Below are 14,032 nucleotides of genomic sequence, written 5' to 3' on the forward strand. Positions count from 1 at the left end.
TAAAATTCCATTCCATACTTTAGACTTAGCCTACTGAAGATAGCACTTTTCCCCTTCATTTTATTTTATTCCCCCTATGTATTCTTACTGTCTTGAGCAGCATGGGGTTTTTTGGTTGGTTGTTGTTGTTTTATTTTTTAATGAATCTCTTTCAGACTCACCTATTTATAGCAGCTGAACATTTCCTCCTTTCTCAGAGGCAGTTGTGGCTAGAGTAGCTTCGCTTCTTGAGATCCTAACCAGGGGGGTCTCTGAAGAAGTCCAGAATCTGCAAGTCACACTTGCTTTTCCATAATTAGCAACTAGAAATATTTTAACGTGCCTTGACTATACCTAAGCAACTCTTTAAAAAAAGAGTTTGCAGTCAGTTGAATTCTCTAAGCTTCTGGCTTATAGTACAGAAGAAACTTCTACAGAGAGTAGATAAAGGATGGGGTAAGAATTTTCCGATTTGATTGCATATTATTTATTGTGGAAAGAATGTTTTCCCTACAGACTGACTAGGAACAAGATGTTTAAACATAAGCCAGGGTGGAGACCTGTTTGTTTGGTCAGCTTCAGAGGAGCCACGTTTCCCTACTTGTGAAGAGTCTGCCAAATCTTCCATCCTCCCCACCCCCGCCTGATTCTTCAAGTTTCTTTGGGACTTTTACTTAGGGCCCTTGTTGGATAAGGCAGTGATGGAGTGCATATGTGGCAGTTAGAAAGGCTAAAGGCTTTTTTTCTGGAGGGACGTGATTTTATCATGTCATCATAAATTTATGCTGTGCCGTGTGTGTGTGTCTGTGTGCGTGTGTATAAAATGGCTTTTTCCCAGGCCCCCTCTGCGGTTGGCTTGTGTATGCACATAGCTGGGTGGCTGCAGGACCTCATTTATCACACAGGCAGTGGGAGCGGGCATGGAGATATGAAAGGGTTACTGTTCACATTTCCTGTGTAATTCCCTCTGATCTTACTGAGCTGTAATTCCTCTCTTGATGTTAAACATTCCCAGGCTCCTATAACCTTCTCACCAGCTTGCGCTAGCCAAGTTTGTCCCAGGTGATCATGTATGTAGGCGGACCTCCTGCTTCTAAAGATTAGAAACCTCTTCTTGGTCCATGCGATAGGCTAGCTGTTCTCATTAATTTGCAGCCCAGAAGAAATGCCTTTGATTTAAAACAAGAACAGAGCACTAACGGATTAGTTTTAAAATTCACATTAGCAGCCAACAACCAAACCTGTTGTCAAATTAGATTTAAAAATCTTCTGATTCCTGAACTGGTGAATTTCTAGGTGAACGAAAGCCCTTTGGATCTAGTGAAGATTACATTTTTCCTTCTAAAAGCACATTTGAAAAGTGAGTTCTGATTGGAAAAGGGTAAATTTTGATGCCACCATCTTACTTTTAGCTTACGTGATCGGTAGAGTGTTTTAAGTTACCTCATGTAAAGCCATTTAGCTGAAATGGCAACATTTCTGCTTCAGTTCAATTCAGGAGGTAGTAGCTGAGTGTAGGGTGGTATTTATTTTCTACTTTTTATCTGGTTTTTAAAGTATACAGCAGCTCATTTTTGTTCCACAACTTTTTAAACGTGCATTTTTGTGGTTGGCAAAAGATTTTCTATTTTTTCCTTTCCCCCTAAAGTTTTGGGAGCAAATGACATGTTCCTGTGAAGCACTGTATATGTCAGCAGCTACTGATGGATAGGGACACAGAGTACCTATTCCAGCCCTGGCCTCATCCCTGAGAGCTTCCCTCTAACACAGCTCAGGGTAAGTCTGCTCCTGTTGCTTGGAGCACATTGCCATGTTCCCACCCACCAACTTGGGAACCTAAGGATTCAGGGAGGGACAGAAATGAAACAATGCCTCTTTGAAGGAGTTTCTAGGATAATTAAAGTTTGCTGGTGTTTAGGCCAAAGTAGACTATTTGCATGGCTTCAGGTAGTGAGATAAAATACTTTTTATACACCTTATCTGTGGTTTCCCATGGAGGCAGGTAGAGGAGTTTTTAGATTGATTCTGTTTGGATCTGCCTTAGAAATCCAGTGTGACTCGTCGTTGTTTCCCATTCTCCTTTCAGTTCCCCAGAGCCTGAGGTAGCCTGTCACATGGACGGCTTTCAGTAGAGGTTTGTTTGAATAAATGTGAAGTAGACATTACTTTTGTAGATTCTGAATTGCTTTGTACGTGTGTCATTAAGCACGTGTCTAATAGTTTAACTCTCACTTTTCCTATTAGTCTCTAATGATAGATCCTGTTCAGAGTTTTTTGTTATTAGACAGTTAATTCCTCACAACAGTCTATGTCCAAGTCCTTAAGAGCTTTTTCCACCTGGCTGGCTAACTGTGGCACTGCTCAGTCATAGAGAAAAATGACATTTAGTCACAAATTACTTAAATTATAGTCTGTTAATATTGCCTAAAACCAATAAGCCCATTTGTTATTCTAATGATGGAAAAATGCTTATATTTTCTCCCAAATAGTTATTCCTTACCTTAGGACCATCCTAGAGCACTGAATAGTAATGTTAATCAGTGGACAAATACCTAGAGATACTTAGAGAATGATGACACACACAGCATCGTGCCTGGTACCATGCGTTCTGCAAAGATGTGCACGACCTTGGTCCTGCCACCTCAAGTCTAGGCTTCTCCATGAATAGGAGCTTTACGCCAGTCAGCTTAAGGCCATCAGAATGGTTATGGGCTGAGAGGCCTGAATGAGAATCAGGTGAATCCTCTTTCAGTGCATTAGATGCAGGAGGTGTGGGTTCAGTCCCTGGGTCAGGAAGACACCCTGGAGAAAGGCATGGCAGCTCATTCCAGTATTCTTACCTGGAGAATCCCATGAACAGAGGAGCCTGATGGGCTACAGTCCATAGGATTGCAAAGAGACTGAGCACACATGCGCATATGCACACATACTGGTACCAGGTACTCTTGCATTTATAAGGATATGAATGTCAACATGCACATACACATATATGTGTGTTTGTGTATATATATGTGTGTTATCCCCTTAGTAACAGCTACTACCTGGTCTATACTTCATAATTTATCTTAATACACCAGTATTTCTTTATGTTCTCTTTTTAAATCACTGCTTGAGACTACTACAAATGGTATTAATTTTATATTTATAATTCTCGTCGTGTTTTAATCATGAGTAAGTGTCTAAATAAGCATTTGTTAAATGAACTAAAGGACAACCTGTGTGTGCATGTTTTGGCTTGATTATATACAAACAGTAGCTTATTTAGTAAGATGAAAATGGTTGGTTTTCATTGCAGTAACTTGGTTGAAGTTTGTCATTTTTGGAAAATTGCTTTATAGTATCTCTGAGAATATTGGCCTTTTTATCTCTAACAAATAATTGTACGTTGTAATGAACTTTGCAAATTACTTCTGAATAAGATCTGGGTTTAGACTTCCTTTTCCAGTTTGGTAGTAGAGGGGAGACACAGGACATTGTGAGTCCCGCAACAATCTAAGTAAATTACAAAGTAACATTATTTTAGTGATCTGTTATTATATAATTAATTGCCCCAACACTGAATGGTTTGTTCTGGATAGCTCATGGTTCTGTGGGTTGGGAGTTTAGACAAGTCTCAGTTGGGTAATTTTTCTATTCTACATTGCACTGACTAAGATCACTGGATGGTATTCATTTGGTAGATGGATTAGATGCTCTGGAGAATCTAGGATATCTTTACACACATATATGGTGTGTGGACAAAGATAGATGTGTCTATATGACCTTTTTAGCATAGTCTCAAGGGAGTCAGACTTGTCCTGTTGTGGCTTAGGACACCTAGAGAGAATTTTCCAAGAGATAGGAAGGGAAGTGCTATAGAGGAAGGTCTAAAACTGGAAACTGGCCCCACATCACTTCTACCATATTGTGTTGGTCAAAGCAGTGCCAGGGCCCTCCCCGTTTCAGTGAGAATGGGTCATAGAGTGGCCTCTCAGTGGAAGAGGTATCAGAATTTGTGGCCATCTTAGTCTACTACAGTTCACCCTCTTGGCCACAGATGATTTACATTCCTCCTGTATTCTAAATGTACTCAGCCCCTTCCGAGAATCCGAAGTTGCCATCCCTCTATGGCTTTACTCTCAAGCTTCAGGTCCAGGACCTTGTCATTTAAGTCAGGTCTGAACGTGCAGGAAGCTCGCCTGGTGTAGTTGCCTCAAAAGACAAGTTATTTATTCAGCACATATTAGAGAGGCAGGCATAGAATCACTGCAGTAAGCATTTCCATTCAGAATCAGGAAGCAAGAGGTGCATAGCTTTCACTGGTTCATAGTAATTTTGAAATCCTAATGCTGTCATTTCTTTACTAGCGTTATTTTTACTCCCCTGGAAATGATTATCAATGACTCCTGACTTCACCCTAGCAACTCTGAGTCATCTATCATTTTATATAAGATATGGTTCATGTTTACAACTGGGTAATCTTGCCAGCCTTGCTTCCTGCTTGTAGGAATTTGAGAGTTCAGAAGCATCTTTTCAGTTTTTCTCTCTTTCTGCTCCTGTCAGTCCTATCTGACATAATTCTTTTAAAAGCTTTGTGAAATTCCTGTGTATCAGATTATAGTCCGCTCTGTTACACAGAAGCCACATTCACATTTGTTTTGAGATAATGTTTTTTTCTACTTCAGACTATGAGTAAAGGTGTTATAAGATGATACCCATAAGATTCTGTGAAGCTTTTTCTATTTGAAAAAGTCCAAGAGGGACACCCTCAAGATTCCTACAGGTTTTTTATCTAGAAAAGATAGTCTTACGAGGCACACTCTTAACATTCTTAGAACTGAATTAGATACAACATGTAATCATGATGGCATTTTACAGTCATACTCTAGAATTTTTTATCCCGAAACCATGCTTTACTGACAGAGGCCTAAACTTGACTTTTTACTTTGAAGCTATATCTTAGTTTTCTGTCTGGGAAGAATGGGGATGAGAAAATATTTTGTTTTTGAAAAGAGCAAGTCCTGGCTCCTTAAATTTCTGAAAGTGAAATGGTTCTTTTGTTAGCTCTAAATTCTGCTTGAAAATGGAAGAGTTCTTTTGTTAACTTATCTTTCTCTTTGCATCCTGTATTACACTAGGCTGAAAGAGACTAATACTTTCACTCTTCTGCCTGGCAATCTCCTTAGCCAAATCTACCACTTTATTGGGCACGTTTTCTCTTTTCTATTTTATGCAAGGAATAGTGTTACACATTTTCCACCACCGTGTAAGAGGGCTTGTCGTTTCTCCATCTGTTAACATTTTCACTAAAGTCCTTCAGGCTTTCATTAACAGTGTTTTTAAGGACTTCCCTGTTTCTGCTCACCACTTGGTCCCAAAGCCAATGTCAGTATTTTAAGATTTTTATTACAGAGCCCCCACTTCCATGTCCTAGTGTCTGTTATGGTTATCTAATTCTGTTATAAATTACCCAAAAACTTACAGTCTTAGGAAAACAGTCATTTTGCTGTACTTCACAGTCTGTAAGTCAGTGCAAAGGGCAGGCTCAGCTGGTGGTTATTCTTCTCCATGTAGCATCAGCTGAGGTTAGTTGGTGGCATTCAGCTGAAGGATGAGCTGGTTGCGAGGCTCTGAGACAGCTTCATATTTACATTTCTGGTACTTTGATAAGAATCATTCAAAAGCTAATTTTGGCTGAGGCTGTCAGCCAGAGTGCCTATACCTACCTTCTGCAGGATGACAGTCTTACTATAGTTAAATGATGGTAACAGTAGCACAAAAGACAGGAAGAAAGGAATAGGTATCTTCTGTTGTAAAATTCTTATTTATGAAGTGATAAAATTGTCTGAGTCATCAGGGAAGCCCAAAATATTATTAAAACTTAAGTTGTGGTAAGTTAAAGCTCTATAGTTTAAACACCAGAGCAATAAAACTGCAAAAGAAACAGGTACATCTAATAAGCCAACAGGGAAGGTAAAGTGAAATACTAAAAAATATTCAGTCTGCAAAAGAAACAGGTACATCTAATAAGCCAACAAGGAAAATAAAGTGAAATATTAAAAAATATTCAGTCACAGATAAGGCAAGAAAAAATGCGAAAAGGAAACAAAGACTAAATTAGAAAATAGCAAGATGATTATTTCAGATTCAGCCATGTAAATAGTTATATTACATATAAATGGTTTAAATGCTCTGAAGACAGATCATCAGGCTAGATAAAAAAGCAAAACCTACTAACTACATGCTGTTCACAAGAAATCCTATTCAAATATGAACACAAGTTATAAGTAAAAGAAGTGAAGAAGATATGCCATGCAAACACTAATCACTAAGAAAACTGGATTGGCTATATTAATTACAACATAGGCTTCAAAACAGAGACTATTAGTAGCAATATTGAGAGATACTTCATAATGATGAATCAATTTATCAAAAAGACATAACAATCCTAAATATCTATGAGTCCATTAACAGAGCTTCAAAATACTTAAAGTAAAAATTGACAGAACATAAAGGATGTTGTTGTTCAGTTGCTCAGTCATGTCTGATTCTTTGCGACCCCACGGACTGCAGCACACCAGGCTTCCCTGTCCTTCACCATCTCCTGGAGTTTGCTCAAACTCATGTCCATTGAGTTAGTGATACCATCCAACCATCTCATCCTCTGTCATCCCTTTCTCCTGCTGCCTTCAGTCTTTCCCAGCATCAGGGTCTTTTCTGATGTGTTGGCTCTTTGCATCAGGTGGCCGAAGTGTTGGAGCTTCAGCTTCAGCATCAGTCCTTCCAATGAATATTCAGGTTGATTTCCTTTAGGATTGACTGGTTTGATCTCGTTGCTCTCCAAGGGACTCTCAAAAGTCTTCTCTTGTACCACTATTTGAAGGCATCTTTTTTTAAGTGCTCAGCCGTCTTTATGGTCCAACTCTCACATCCATACAGGACTACTGGAAAAACCATAGCTTTGACTCTACGGATCTTTGTTAGCAAAGTAATGTCTCGGCTTTTGAATACGCTGCCTAGATTTGTCATAGCTTTTCTTCCAAGAAGCAAGCATCTTTTAATTTCATGGCTGCAGTCACTGTCCAAAGTGATTTTGGAGCCCAAGAGAATAAAATCTGCCAATTTTTCTCCATCTGTTTGCCATGGAGTCATGGGACCGGATGCTCGTGGTCTTTGTGGGGTTTTTTTTTCCAATTTTTAAAAATTTATTTATTTTTTATTGAAGGATAATTGCTTTACAGAATTTTGTTGTTTTCTGTGAAACTTCCAACATGAATCAGCCATAGGTGTACATATATCCCCTCCCTTTTGAACCTCCCTTCTATCTCCCTCCCCATCCCACCTCTCTAGGCTGGTATAGAGCCATTTTTTGATTGTTGAGTTTTTTGCCCACTTTTTTCACTCTCCTCTTTCACCTTCATCAAGAGTCTCTAATTCCTCTTCACTTTCTGCCATAAGGATGGTGGGTCATTTGCATATCTGAGGTTATTAATATTTCTCCTGGCAGTCTTAATTCCAGCTTGTGCTTCATCCATCTTGGTGTTTTGCATGATGTACTCTGCATATATTTTAAATAAGCGGAGTGGACATATACTGCCTTGTTATCCTTGAACATAAAGGATGAATAGGCAAAACTACAGTTGTAGTTAGTCTCAAACACTTCTCTCTCAGCATTTGATTTATAAGTAGGCAGAATATTAATAAAAAAGAAATCTGGAACAACACTGTTAACCAGTTGGAGTTAATTGACATTTATAGAATCTTGCAGTCAACAATAGAAGAATACACATTCTTTTCAAGTACACATGAAATTTTCATCAAGGTAGGTCATATGTTGGATCATAAAACAAGTCTCAATATATTTTAAAAGATTAAAACTATGCAGGACATGTTCTTTCACTATTTCTAAATTGTATTAGAAATGAATAGCAATAGAATATCTAAAATTCCTTCCCCAAATATTTAGAAATTAAATAGTACACTTTTAAATAAAGCATGGTTCCATGAAATCACAAGAAAAAGTAGAAAATATTTTTAACTCAATGAAAAATGAAAACACATGTGAACAATATTTATGCAGCAGAAGCTGTGCTTAGAGGAAAATGTATAGCTTTAAGATACAAATATTAAAAAAGAAGAAAGGTCTAAAACCAGTTATCTAAGCTTTCACTTTGAGAAGCTGGAAAATCAAAATGAACCCAGAGTAAGTTGAAGGTAGTAAACAAGAAATAGAAATCAATAAAATAGGATATTATAAAACAGACAAATAATGGAGAAAAATTGGTGAAAACAAAAGCTGTTTTTTGGTTTTTTTTTTTAACTGATCAGATTAGTTGGCTCTCTTTAGTGGCAGTTCAGTGCCTTCCATATATTCCTAGATATAGGAGGTTAAAATTGTCCATGTCTCGTAAGCCCTAGACCCAAAAACTGGTGTCTTGTCATATCCACCACATTTTATTGGTTAAAGAGGCCATTCAGATTCAAAGCTTGGGAAGTAATATGTGTACCCACTTCTCGATGGGAGGAGTTTAAAAATATTTGTGTCACTCAAGCAGAGTCATATTTTTGAAGACCTTAGAGCTATGAATGGAAAGAATACTAAATGAACTGAAGTAACAGAAATGGAAGAGCATCTTTGAGGTGAGACTGCTAGAAGTCCTCTTTCCTGAGTGTGTTTGCTCAAAATGAACACTGGCCAAGGATCAAGCTTGCTGCATAAGTGAGACTCTATGAGGGGAAAGAGAAACCATGGAAGTTTTGATGATCACATAGTCTGGCATATTGAACTGGACCCTAGGGAGGCTTTAGACACACAGCTGGTTTTCCCCATAGGTTGTTTCCCGAGCCTTGGGACAGAATGGGAAGATGGGAAGTTGAGCTGGAAATATGCAGTGATGTCTCCTGCAGTCCTGCAGTGCTTAGGAGACAGTCTCTGCATGGTAGGGTTAGGGTGCAGCTGCAATAAACACAATTAATTTCACCTTTGAGACGTTTTACACCAGAAGTAAGATAATTAGATTGAAGTGAACAGCTCCTTACCCTACCAGTCTAGTAGAGGGAAGGATGGACCTTCACTGGGAGAAAATAATGTCAGCCACAGTTTTATGGCTATTACATTCAAAATATTGAGAATACAGTAAAATGTTATTTGACATGTGAAAAGTTAAAAAAAAAAAGTATATATATATATATGTTCAAAGAAGATAATAGAAGCAGATCCGCCAGTGATATAGATCTAGGAGTTACCAAAGATTTTATAGTTGTTGTAAATGTGCTAAAGGAAATAAAGGAAGCAATTAGGAAAATGGATGAAAAGATGAACAGTATTAATAGAAAGGTGGAAATATTAAAAAATAATCAAATTGATATCCTAGGGCTGAAAAATATGACATCTGAAATTAAGATTTGAGTTTAAGAGCAAAGTAGGTGCAACAAAAAATACATAACTAGAACTGGTGAACTAAAGGACAGTTCAGTGGGAAAATGTACAATCTCAGAAAGCAAGAAGAATGGAAAGAACAAAACAGCTTAGGAGACATAGGATCAAGTCACTTCATCTGACATACATGTGGTTGGAGTCCCCGGAGGAGAGAATGAGAAAAGCAATATTTGAGAAGATAATGACCAAAGGTTTTCCAAATTGATTAAAGATAGCAATCCACAAATTCAAGGAGCACAGGAAACGTAGTGAACCCCAAGCAATATTAATATGAAGAAAACCACACCTATGTACAACTTGGTGAGACTTGTGAAAACCAGCTATAAAGAAAAAATCTTGAAACAATCAAAAGAAATAAGCCCCACTGCTTTCAAAGGAGCAGCAGTAAGATTGGTGGCTGACTGGCTTACAGTCATTATTAAAATCAGAACATTAAGGAATGGCATCTGTAAATACATGTAGAAAGGAAAAATACTGCCAACCTGAAGCTCTGTACCCAGCAAAAGTATTTTTTTATGAAGGCAGAATAAAGATGTTTTTAGACAAAAGGTGGGAGATTTTATCACAAGTAGACCCATAGTGCGGTAATACTAAAGGAAGTTATTCAGTCTGAAGAAAAGTGATCCCAGATGAGCCATAGAACCTCAGGAAAAATGAGGAGCCTAGGGAAGCCTATGAATAAATATAAAAGATTTCAGACCATTGAAAGCAACAATATTAATGTTTTGTGGGGCTTTAAACATAAGTAGAAATAAAATATTTAAAATCAGTGGAACAAAGGGCCAGTAGGTGTAAATGAACTTAAACTGACTTTTTTTTTCACACCCAGGAAGTGGTAAAAGTCATCTGAAGTCAAGGAAGTATTTATAATCTCTAAGATAATTGCTAGAAATATTACAAAGATATTTAAACAAAAAGTTTACCAAAGGTAAAATAAAATAATAAAAAAATTGAATATCAAAAAAAGAAGAATAAATGAAGGAAAAAGAACAGAAGGAATGAATAGAAAATTTATAACATGAAAGTATCTTTAAGTGTAATTAAATTACATGTAAATAGGCTTCTTCGTCCAATTAAAACCAGAAATTTTTGGACTAGATTTTTTAAAAAGACAATGTATAGTTAAGACATAAGACATATTTCACATAAAAGGATATGGAAGAAAATAAAAGGTACACTATAACAAATACTGACTAAAGGAAATCTTATATGTTAATATCAGACAGAGTAGTCCTTACAGAAGGGTGAATTATGGGACGCTCTATAATGATAAATGATCAATTCAGTAGGAAGACAGACAGTGCTAAATTTATATGTTCCTAACAGCATAACTTGAAAATACATAAAGCTAAAATTGACAGAACAAAAAGGAGAAACAGATGAATCATAGTTGGAGAATTTTGCAACCTTCTTTCAACCACTAATGTAACAAGCAGATTTTTGACGTGATTGTTAAAAGTGTAAGGTGATAGAATATTTAAACAAGGTTATTAACTTGACCTATTGCTATTTATAGAATATTATTCCCAACAACTGCAGAATACATATTCTTTTCAAGCATGCAAGGAATTTTTACCAAAATAGGACATGTACTAAGCCAAAAAGCAAATCTCAACAGATTTTAAAAGATAACATATAGTATATGTTCCACAGTAGAATTAAGTTAGAAATATATAACTGAAACATAAAAAACCCTAAATTTGCATGGAAAAGAAATAGCATGCTTTTAAATAATCCACAGGTCAAAGAAATACAACCGTGATCAAAATATATCAAACAGTATCAAAACTTGTGAGACACAAAGTAATACCTAGGGAATATTGGATAACTTTAAATGCATATGTTTTCGACTTAAGGTATAATTTTCCATCTCAAAAAGCTACAAAAAGAAGTGCAAACTAAATTCAAATAAACTAGAGAAAGCTCAGATTAACAATATGTCTTTTTTTAAATATGATACTGTTAATTTGAGCTTTCTCTTTCTTTCTTAGTAAGCATTCATCAATTTTATTAACATTTTCAAAGGAACGAAGCATGTGAGATCTTAGTTCCCTGACCAGGGATCGAACTCAGCCCCCACATTGGAAGCATGGAATCTTAACCACTGGACCGCCAGAGAAGTCCCTATAACTTTGATCTTATCCCCAGATTTCTTCCCTTTCCTCCCCAGAAATTTAAACCTGGCTTTTGTAGGTAGTGCCAATTTTTTTTCCCCACAACCATCTCAAGAAAAATTAAAAAAAATTTTTTTTCTAAGTCTATAGATTTTAAAGGGAAGGTGATGTGTTTCTTTGCTCTCCAATGTCAATTCAGGGATCGAGGTGCCACCTTTGTGCATCAGTTCCTTTTTTTTCTAACTCTTATGCTGCCATCTCCCCTTTCTAAGGCTTGTTATTGGTTGATTTACAAGAGGGCCATCACTCTAACTTCCTCAATCATGTCAACATCACACTTGAAACTGTCCTCTCCACACCACACCGTGTGATTATATCTGTGTCTTCTAATTCATGTTTTGAGATTTCTGATACTCAGAACTCATTATTCTTTAAGTTGCTTTGTTCTGTCAGTCAGAATCATTTCAAGATTTCAGATGCTGAAAGCCCCTTTCTCTTCTCTAACTTTTTTCTTTTAAAAGCCCTTAAATTCAGATATGTCTTCATTTATGTACTGTTTCTCCACCTCTCCTTCCCTCCCTACTTCCTTCCTGTCTCTATCACAGTAAATGGCCTTGCTATTGACCTTAACTCCCTCAATTTTACACCCTTACACACAATAATTTTTATCTATATCCATCACCCATCCTTTCTTCCATTTCTAACCATGAAGAACAGTTTCGCCTCTTAACATGGCTAACTCTACCTTCTCTTGACTTTGCTTCATTATTAATCCCTTTTCCTTCTTTTTACTCTCATTAAAAAGAAAATAGTAACTCTTATTGAAGATTCAGGTTTACTTTCAAACTATGCAAGGCCTCTTAAAAGAATAATATTTGGTATTTAATTCCATTTCTCCTTTTTTTTAAATTCTTCCATTTTTTTTGTTTTCTTTTATTGCCCTCCTGAAATTTCTTTCTAAGATCATGAGTAACCGTTAAGTTATTCTTAGTCCTCCTTCTGCTCTGAAAACACAAGACAGGGTGCTTTGTTCTTTGACTGTTCTTCTTTGACTTCATTGATAGACATCAGTTTTTTGTGATAAGCCCGCTTGTCAAATAAATAAACCTTTTTGGAGGTAAGCAGACTTCCCTATTGACTTGCTGTAGCAAGAGTGACCACGCAGATATGGGGCGGGGGGCCTGCTTTAGGAAATGAGTGTAGGGCTTTTATTGATTTTATTTGGGCTTTCAAGTTCTAGGGTGAGATGCTAGAAGTCAGATGAGTCTTTGGAGTGGTCCTTTTCTTTTCTTTCTTTTTTTTTTTTTTTTTTTTTACAGTTTTAAGGAGTGGTCCTTTTCTTAAAGGGATGCACACAACACATGGTTGTGATTGAAAGGCAAGGTCTGTGGAGGCTGAGGATGCCGCACTTGTGACTGTCTGACTGGATGGTGGTAACTGGTCCAGCCCTCAGTCCTACCTACCTGATGGGGTGGTTATTCTGGTTCTCATTTTCAAGCACACTTTTATTGTATTTTTGATTTTTTAATTCCATTGCAGTTGCGCTGGTTTCTTCTTATCCTGACTGTTGTAGTAACAAAACAGGTCTCACTGCCTTTTCAGTCTTCTTGTAGTAACTCTGAAAGCAGAACCATCTTTCTAGGATATAAATTTGAATGAGTTTTCTACTAAAACCCTTGATGGCTCTTTTTATGTACAAGATAAAACCACATATACTGAAGGTAGCATTCAGCCCTTTCACAACAGGACCTCGAGCCCACAGTCCAGTCCTTGTCTGCTGGTCTGTGGATCTCCTGTTCCTCTCTCCCTCCTGCCTTTCCTCCCTCTTCCTCCCCCACCTACTTTTCTCATCCTCACCACCAAACTATGCTCATGTTACAGAAACATATTGACTTTCCTGAGCTCACACACTGTATTGTGGCCGCTGTGCCTAAAATAAAGTAGTTTTTGTTTCTTCTTGGAATATTGTTTCCAAACCTTACCTTTATCTGATTGCTAAAAGTCCTATCTCTTTTAAAGCTGAATTTAAGTGTCACCATTACAGAGTATGTTACTTTGCCAGGACTACATAACAAAATATCACAGACCAGTGACTTCAACGACAGAAATTTGTCTGCTCAGTCTTGGAAACTAGGCATCGGAGATCTAGGTGTCTGCAGGCTTGATTTCCCTGGGTCGTCTCTCCTTGGCTTCCAGGTGTCCATCATTTTGCCGTGTCCATATGTAGTCTTTCTCCCATGTCCTCATGTGGCCTTTTTCCTGGTGTGTGTCTGTGTTTCCTAACTTCCTCCTATAGGACACCAGTCACATTGGATTAGGGCCCACCCTAAAGGCCTCATTTTACCTTAGTCACCTTTTAAAGGGCCCTATCTCTAGATTCAACCACATCCTGAGGTTCTCGGGGATTGGGGCTTCAACACATTAATTGGGGGGAGGAGAAGGAGTTGGAAGACACAGTTCAGTCCATAATACAAAGCCATCACATATTTTCCCTGTAGTAACACCCCCCGCCCCCCCAAAT

The 14,032-nt window shown here is 37.5% G+C and overlaps 1 protein-coding gene across 8 annotated transcripts in view; it reads left to right on the forward strand.

The window, feature by feature from the left end:
* The window catches only part of ZNF438 (zinc finger protein 438), a 184,455-nt gene that overhangs the window by 75,397 nt on the left and 95,026 nt on the right, over positions 1-14,032 (forward strand). Inside the window, exon 3 of one of the 8 annotated variants that reach the window (XM_043479145.1) lies at positions 1,628-1,755. The exons of 6 other annotated variants lie outside the window; for them this stretch is intronic. The gene's annotated coding sequence lies outside the window, so the exon portion shown is untranslated. Of the gene's footprint in view, positions 1-1,627; positions 1,756-13,688; positions 13,708-14,032 lie in introns of those variants that run through there. One more of the 8 variants, XM_043479149.1, reaches the window with a different exon arrangement.

Source organism: Cervus canadensis, chromosome 10, assembly GCF_019320065.1.
Source record: "Cervus canadensis isolate Bull #8, Minnesota chromosome 10, ASM1932006v1, whole genome shotgun sequence".
Lineage (NCBI taxonomy): Eukaryota > Metazoa > Chordata > Mammalia > Artiodactyla > Cervidae > Cervus > Cervus canadensis.